Genomic DNA, 9,620 nt, shown 5'->3' with positions numbered 1-9,620 from the left:
CAAGTCAGGACCTGCGAAAATTGCAAGTTATTAACAAAACCAACCCCCAAAAATAAAAATTGCGCTCTAGCGCCCCCTAGGAAAAAAAAAAAACAAACTGCCTGTAACTCCCACTAGGAAGGTCGTAGAGACATGAAACAAAAACCTGTATGTAGGTCTGCTCTAGACCTACAACTCATAATGACACATTCTCGGGCGAAAATCAACAGGAAATTGGCAATTTACCATTTTTGACAAAAATGTCCTAAAAACACTGTTTTTTACATCTTTGACCTCTAATTTGACCCCCTTAAAATACTTCAAAACTCACCAAACTTCTCACACACATCGGGACTGGTAGAAATTGCGCTCTCAAAAAATAACCGAACCCCGAAACTCAAAATTGTGCTCTACAGCAATTTTTTTATAAAACTGACAAAAAACTGCTCCTCAGAGGAAAACTCTGACAAAACTGCTTGTAACTTCCGGTAGGAACGTCGTAGAGACATGAAAAAAATACCTCTACGTAGGTCTCATTTACACCTACATTTCATAGATTGACACCCTTCAGCAAAAATCAACAGGAAGTTTGTTATCTCCATTTCAAAACAACATTTTTGTACCAAACGGTCACCAAACATCAAACATTATCTCCTCTGAGCGCGTTTGTCGTTTCGGCTTCAAACTGCTACAGGAGAGAGATTGAACCCTTCTGATTAAAAGTTGACGACGGCGTTGTGATTAGTGCTACCGTTTTGATTTTACGCGCCTTCAAAGACCCGCAGCACAGATGCTGCTACGGTGCCAAAAATGACAACGAAACTGCGATTAGACCTTCTTTGGCCTCAATACACACAATACCCTATAATGACAATGTGAACTCAGACACAACTTCCTCTAACTCCCAGTACCAATATCGTAGAGACACGAAACAAAAACCTCTATGTAGGTCTCACTCAGGACTACCACTGGACAAAAGTATTGGACACCTAGGACTAGCACCTGCCAGAAGGCGGACCCGACCAATGCTGCTTGCAGCTTTAATTATTATTATTCTTCCGCAGCTTTGCGCACTACTTCGCCCCCCTTAACATACTTCAAAACTCACCAAATTTTTTACACACATCCAAAAAGTGTGCCAGCAGACTTTAATATAAAAACCTAACCCCAAAACACAAAATTGAGCTCTAGCGCCCCCTAGGAAAAAAAAAAAACAGACTGCCTGTAACTCCCACTAGGAAGGTCGTAGAGACATGAAACAAAAACCTGTATGTAGGTCTGCTAAAGACCTACAACTCATAATGACACATTCTCGGGCGAAAATCAACAGGAAATTGGCAATTTACCTTTTTTGACAAAAATGTACTAAAAACACTGTTTTTTACATCTTTGACCTCTAATTTGACCCCCTTAAAATACTTCAAAACTCACCAAACTTCGCACACACATTGGGACTGGTAGAAATTGCGATCTCAAAAAAAAACCGAACCCCGAAACTCAAAATTGTGCTCTAGAGCAATTTTTTAATAAAACAGAGAAAAAACTGCTTTTTAGAGGAAAACTCAGACAAAACTGCTTATAACTTCCGGTAGGAACGTCGTAGAGACATGAAACAAATACCTCTACGTAGGTCTCATTTAGACCTACATTTCATACATTGACACCCTTCAGCAAAAATCAACAGGAAGTTTGTTATCTCCATTTCAAAACAACATTTTTGTACCAAACGGTCACCAAACATCAAACATTATCTCCTCTGAGCGCGTTTGTCGTTTCGGCTTCAAACTGCTACAGGAGAGAGATTGAACCCTTCTGATTAAAAGTTGACGACGGCGTTGTGATTAGTGCTACCGTTTTGATTTTACGCGCCTTCAAAGACCCGCAGCACTGATGCTGCTACGGTGCCAAAAATGACAACGAAACTGCGATTAGACCTTCTTTGGCCTCAATACACACAATAGCCTATAATGACAATGTGAACTCAGACACAACTTCCTCTAACTCCCAGTACGAATATCGTAGAGACACGAAACAAAAACCTCTATGTAGGTCTCACTCAGGACTACCACTGGACTAAAGTATTGGACACCTAGGACTAGCACCTGCCAGAAGGCGGACCCGACCAATGCTGCTTGCAGCTTTAATTATTATTATTCTTTTTTATTCTTCCGCACCGTCGCGCACTACTTTGCCCCCCTTAACATGCTTCAAAACTCACCAAATTTTTTACACACATCCAAACTCGGGTACAGCACACTTTATTGAAAACCCAAACCCCAAAAATCAAAATTGTGCTCTAGCGCCCCCTAGGAAAAAATATCACTAAAATGCCTATAACTCCCACTAGGAAGGTCGTAGAGACATGAAACAAAAACCTGTATGTAGGTCTCACTTAGACCTACAATTCATAATTTCACATCCTCGGGCAAATACCAACAGGAAGTTGGCAATTTCCCATTTTATACAAAAATGTACTAAAATAGGTCTTTGACCTCTGATTTGACCTTCTCAAAATACTTCAAAACTCACCAAATTTCTCACACACATCGGCACTGGTGGAAATTGCAATCTTAAAAAAAAACCAAACCCCAAAACTCAAAATTGTGCTCTACATAATTTTTTCTAAAAAATTGGAAAAAACTGCTTTTTAGAGGAAAACTCAGACAAAACTGCTTGTAACTTCCGGTAGGAACGTCTTAGAGACATGAAACAAATACCTCTATGTAGGTCTTGACTAGACCTACATTTCATAGATTGACATCCTTCAGCAAAAATCAACAGGAAGTTTGCTATTCCTCCTTCAAAACAAAATTTTTGTTACAAACGGTCACCAAACATCAAACGTTATCTCCTCTGAGCGCGTTTGTCGTTTCGGCTTCAAACTGCTACAGGAGAGAGATTGAACCCTTCTGATTAAAAGTTGACGACGGATAATGATTAAGTGCTACCGTTTTGATTTTACGAGCCTTCAAAGACCCGCAGCACTGATGCTGCTACGGTGCCAAAAATGACAACGAAACTGCGATTAGACCTTCTTTGGCCTCAATACACACAATAGCCTATAATGACAATGTGAACTCAGACTCAACTTCCTCTAACTCCCAGTACCAATATCGTAGAGACACGCAACAAAAACCTCTATGTAGGTCTCACTCAGGACTACCACTGGACAAAAGTATTGGACACCTAGGACTAGCACCTGCCAGAAGGCGGACCCGACCAATGCTGCTTGCAGCTTTAATTAGGGTCCGCACAGGACCTTTTCAAAAGGAATCCCAAAGGGAGTCCTTTTGCAATGGGACGAAAGGACCCTATTGAAATTGTAATGTTTTATTATACTTCTTTGTTTCTTCTTCCGCAGCTTTGCGCACTACTTCGCCCCCCTTAACATGCTTCAAAACTCACCAAATTTTTTACACACATCCAAAAAGTGTGCCAGCAGACTTTAGTCAAAAAACCAAACCCAAAAAATCACAATTGCACTCTAGCGCCCCCTAGGTAGAAAACTGCCTCTAACTCCCACTAGGAAGGTCGTAGAGACATGAAACAAAAACCTGTATGTAGGTCTCAGTTAGACCTACAATTCATAATTTTACTTCTTCGGGCGAAAACCAACAGGAAGTTGGCAATTTCCCCTTCAAGACAAAAAATGACTAAAAACACTCATTTTTGATTTTTGAGCTGTAATTTGACCCCCTTAAAATACTTCAAAACTCACCAAAATTCGCACACACATCGGGACTGCGGGAAACTGCGATCTAAAAAAAAAACCGAATCCCAAAACTCAAAATTGTGCTCTACATAATTTTTGGGAAAAAAAGAGAAAAAACTGCTCCTCAGAGGAAAAATCTGACAAAACTGCTTGTAACTTCCGGTAGGAACGTCGTAGAGACATGAAAAAAATACCTCTATGTAGGTCTTGCCTGGACCTACATTTCATAGATTGACATCCTTCAGCTAAAATCAACAGGAAGTTTGCTATTTCTCCTTCAAACCATCATTTTTGTTACAACCGGTCACCAAACATCAAACATTATCTCCTCTGAGTGCGTTTGTCGTTTCGGCTTCAAACTGCTACAGGAGAGAGATTGAACCCTTCTGATTAAAAGTTGACGAAAGAGTGGTGATTAGTGCTACCGTTTTGATTTTACGCGCCTTCAAAGACCCGCAGCACTAAAGTTGCTACGGTGCCAAAAATGACAACGAAACTGCGATTAGACCTTCTTTGGCCTCAATACACACAATACCCTATAATGACAATGTGAACTCAGACACAACTTCCTCTAACTCCCAGTACCAATATCGTAGAGACACGAAAAAAAAACCTCTATGTAGGTCTCACTCAGGACTACCACTGGACTAAAGTATTGGACACCTAGGACTAGCACCTGCCAGAAGGCGGACCCGACCAATGCTGCTTGCAGCTTTAATTATTCTTTCTTTTTTCTTCCGCAGCTTTGCGCACTACTACGCCCCCCTTAACATGCTTCAAAACTCACCAAATTTTTTACACACATCCAAAAAGTGTGCCAGCAGACTTTAGTCAAAAAACCAAACCCAAAAAATCACAATTGCACTCTAGCGCCCCCTAGGTAGAAAACTGCCTCTAACTCCCACTAGGAAGGTCGTAGAGACATGAAACAAAAACCTGTATGTAGGTCTCACATAGACCTACAATTCATAATTTTACTTCTTCGGGCGAAAACCAACAGGAAGTTGGCAATTTCCCCTTCAAGACAAAAAATGACTAAAAACACTCTTTTTTGATTTTTGAGCTGTAATTTCACCCCCTTAAAATACTTCAAAACTCACCAAAATTCGCACACACATCGGGACTGGTGGAAACTGCGATCTAAAAAAAAAACCGAATCCCAAAACTCAAAATTGTGCTCTACATAATTTTTGGGAAAAAAAGAGAAAAAACTGCTCCTCAGAGGAAAACTCTGACAAAACTGCTTGTAACTTCCGGTAGGAACGTCGTAGAGACATGAAAAAAATACCTCTATGTAGGTCTTGCCTGGACCTACATTTCATAGATTGACATCCTTCAGCAAAAATCAACAGGAAGTTTGCTATTCCTCCTTCAAACCATCATTTTTGTTACAACCGGTCACCAAACATCAAACGTTATCTCCTCCGAGCGCGTTTGTCGTTTCGGCTTCAAACTGCTACAGGAGAGAGATTGAACCCTTCTGATTAAAAGTTGACGAAAGAGTGGTGATTAGTGCTACCGTTTTGATTTTACGCGCCTTCAAAGACCCGCAGCACTGATGCTGCTACGGTGCCAAAAATGACAACGAAACTGCAATTAGACCTTCTTTGGCCTCAATACACACAATAGCCTATAATGACAATGTGAACTCAGACACAACTTCCTCTAACTCCCAGTACCAATATCGCAGAGACACGAAACAAAAACCTCTATGTAGGTCTCACTCAGGACTACCACTGGACAAAAGTATTGGACACCTAGGACTAGCACCTGCCAGAAGGCGGACCCGACCAATGCTGCTAGCAGCTTTAATTATTATTATTATACCGCCGCCTCTTTGAGCTGTAATTTGACCCCCTTAACATGCTTCAAAACTCACCAAATTGGACACACACATCAGGACTGGTGAAAATTGCGATCTAATAAAAAATCAAACCCCAAAACTCAAAATTGCGCCCCCTAGGAAGAAAACACAGACAAAACTGCCTGTAACTCCCAGTAGAAATGTTGTAGAGACATGAAACAAAAACCTCTATGTAGGTCTCACTTAGACCTAGATTTCATACAGTGACAAACCCAAGCAAAAATCAACAGGAAGTTTACAATTCCCCCTTCAAAACAAAAGTTTCATAAAAACATTAATTTTTGCCTCTTTGAGCTTCAATTTGACCCCCTTAAAATACTTCAAAACTCACCAAACTTTACACACACATCAGGACTGGCGGAAATTGCAATCTAATAAAAAACCGAACCCCAAAACTCAAAATTGCGCTCTAGCGCCCACTAGGAAGAAAACACAGACAAAACTGCCTGTAACTCCCAGTAGAAATGTCGTAGAGACATGAAACAAAAACTTCTATGTAGGTCTCACTTAGACCTAGATTTCATACACTGACAAACCCAAGCAAAAATCAACAGGAAGTTTACAATTCCCCCTTCAAAACAAAAGTTTCATAAAAACATAAATTTTTGCCTCTTTGAGCTTCAATTTGACCCCCTTAAAATACTTCAAAACTCACCAAATTGGACACACACATCAGGACTGGCGAAAATTGCGATAAAATCAAAAAACCAAACCCCAAAACTCAAAATTGTGCTCTAGCGCCCCCTAGGAAGAAAACACAGACAAAACTGCCTGTAACTCCCAGTAGGAATGTCGTAGAGACATGAAAAAAAAACCTCTAAGTAGGTTTCACTTAGACCTAGATTTCTGTAAACCCCCAGCAAAAATCAACAGGAAGTGTGCAATTCCCCCTTCAAAACAAAAGTTGTGCAAAAACAGTCACCTTTTTTCAAACATTATCTCCTCTGAGCGCGTTTGTCGTGTCGGCTTCAAATTAGCACAGGAGAGAGATTGAACCCTTCTGATTAAAAGTTGATGAAAGAGTTTTAATTACTGCTCTGGTTTGGATTTTATGAGCCCTCAAAGTCGGTCCCGTCCATCGCTGCTTGCAGCTTTAATATTCTACATGTTTTTCTTAAATTTTCTTTTGTTTTATATTTTTCTCTGGGTCCCTACATTTCATTTCTATTGTGGGCTGCCTATTTGACACTGTTAGATTGGAAGTTTTAGCGCCACCTGCTGCTCAGTTTTACAGCCAGTGAATGTTTTTCAGAAAAGAAAAAAAAAAAAAGTTGGATATGATGACAAACTGTACGTTTATTGTCGGTTGAAACGTTGGAGAACTTTCAAGATCAGCTTTTAAGCGTCCCTTGCCTCTTAAAGCCGTGGTTCGGTATGTATAAAAACAAATAAATAAATGCCAACATTATTTTTTAGTAACAGAATCATTATTGCTAACATTTCATTTTTCAGCATTGCTTCAGTGTGTTTATTCAGAATAATAAAAAAAAAAAAAAGCTTTCCTTGACACACTCGCTGAATTTAACTCTGTCCTTTTTCTGGCTTTATCTTGCAGGATGGAATCCCTGGCAGCTTAAAGATGAAGGGTAAGTTTTTTTTTTCTTTGCCATTTCTGCTTCCTTCATCCTGGGTGTGAATGACACACGGGTGTAGCTGTGCATGGCAGGAACACGTTTGTGTCTTTTTAAAATGCAACAAGCATTCAATTAAGGGGATAAATCCTCGGCCAGGGAGCGTTCTGGCTTGCAGATTGTCGCGCTTTGCCAATTAAGCCCGACTGGAGGCGGATTTAAAAAGTGTGGCCGGTGGAAATTGTACTTTATAAATGACAAGAATGTGATAGAAGTAAAGAAATCCCCACAAAACGCAACAGTGATGGCATAGAAAAGTGTGATGACAACCATAGAACAATGCAGTAGGCAGCAACACTCAGTTTATGGAACAGTCAACAGATAATGACATTAAATACAGTAGTGTAGTAGACCTAAGTATTCATTAAGTACCACCATAATGACAACATTAAATACAGTAGTGTAGTAGACATAAGTATTCATTAAGTACCACCATAATGACAACATTAAATACAGTAGTGTAGTAGACCTAAGTATTCATTAAGTACCACCATTATGACAACATTAAATACAGTAGTGTGGTAGACCTACGTATTCATTAAGTACCACCATCATGACTACATTAAATACAGTAGTGTAGTAGACCTAAGTATTCATTAAGTACCACCATTATGACAACATTAAATACAGTAGTGTAGTAGACCTAAGTATTCATTAAGTACCACCATAATGACAACATTAAATACAGTAGTGTGGTAGACCTAAGTATTCATTAAGTACCACCATAATGACAACATTAAGTATTCATTAAGTACCACCATAATGACAACATTAAATACAGTAGCATAGTAGACCTAAGTATTCATTAAGTACCACCATCATGACAACATTAAATACAGTAGTGTAGTAGACCTAAGTATTCATTAAGTACCACCATAATGACAACATTAAATACAGTAGTGTAGTAGACCTAAGTATTCATTAAGAACCACCATAATGACATTAAATACAGTAGTGTAGTAGACCTAAGTATTCATTAAGTACCACCATAATGACAACATTAAATAAACACACACACTGTAAAGGATATCACCACATGGGCTCAGGAACTATTCAGAAACCCACTGTCAGTAACTACAGTTGGTCGCTACATCTGTAAGTGCAAGTTCAAATTCTCCTATGCAAGGCGAAAACCGTTTATCAACAACACCCAGAAACGCCGTCGGCTTCGCTGGGCCTGAGCTCATCTGAGATGGACTGATACAAAGTGGAAAAGTGTTCTGTGGTCTGACGAGTCCACATTACAAATTGTTTTTGGAAACTGTGGACGTCGTGTCCTCCGGACCAAAGAGGAAAAGAACCATCCGGATTGTTCTAGGCACCAAGTGTAAAAGGCAGCATGTGTTATGGTATGGGGGTGTATTAGTGCCCAAGACATGGGTAACTTACACATCTGTGAAGGCACTATTAATGCTGAAAGGTACATACAGCTTTTGGAGCAACATATGTTGCCATCCAAGCAACGTTACCATGGACGCCCCTGCTTATTTCAGCAAGACAATGCCAAGCCACATTTACATCAACGTGGCTTCATAGTAGTCCAGACATTGAAAATGTGTGGCGCATTATGAAGGCTAAAATATGAGAAGGGAGACTGTTGAACAACTTAAGCTGTACATCAAGCAAGAATGGGAAATAATTCCACTTCAAAAATGTGCCTCCTCAGTTCCCAAACCTTTACTGAGTGTTGTTAAAAGGAAAGGCCATGTAACACAGTGGTGAACATGCCCTTTCCCAACTACTTTGGCACGTGTTGCAACCATGAAATTCTAAGTTAATTATTATTTGCAAAAAAAAAAATAAAGTTTATGAGTTTGAACATCAAATATGTTGTCTTTGTAGTGAATTAATTTGAATATGGCTTGAAAAGGATTTGCAAATAATTGTATTCCATTTATATTTACATCTAACACAATTCCCCAACTCATATGGAAATGGGGTTTGTATATAAATGTGCGATGCCGAGCAAAATCGACATGAATAAAAGATTTCTTGCGGGCCAAAGTGTGGGCCGGGGGTCCGCAAGGTCCTCGGAAACAAGGCGAGGGCGCCGACCTCAACATGGTTTTTACATGAGGCCCGCAAGGACGCGCCGTGTTGGTATTTCCTCCCTCCAGCGCCGGCGGGGAGGTCTTTAATTCACGCGGGCAGGAAGGCCGGAATACTAAATGGATGGTGAAGGCCGGCGTGGAAATGGAAATGGACGGCGGCAGACATCACTTTGTGTTTAAAGAACTAGAAATATTTCCAGTTTTCCCGAAATTCCAGGAATTTTTAATTAAAAACTGTTACTAATTTAACATTTATTCAACCCATTAAAACCATTCAATCTTCAACACATTCAACTCCTCCTGGACATTCAAACTACCATTTTTCAACGTTCAACACATTTCCAGGAATTCCCGTTTTTTGTAACTTATTTCCACCCTTAAGT

The sequence above is a fragment of the Entelurus aequoreus genome, linkage group LG28 (genome assembly GCF_033978785.1).
Source record: "Entelurus aequoreus isolate RoL-2023_Sb linkage group LG28, RoL_Eaeq_v1.1, whole genome shotgun sequence".
NCBI classification, from domain to species: Eukaryota; Metazoa; Chordata; class Actinopteri; order Syngnathiformes; family Syngnathidae; genus Entelurus; species Entelurus aequoreus.
The sequence above is the reverse complement of the archived record's forward strand: the minus strand, read 5'-3'. Positions refer to the sequence as shown.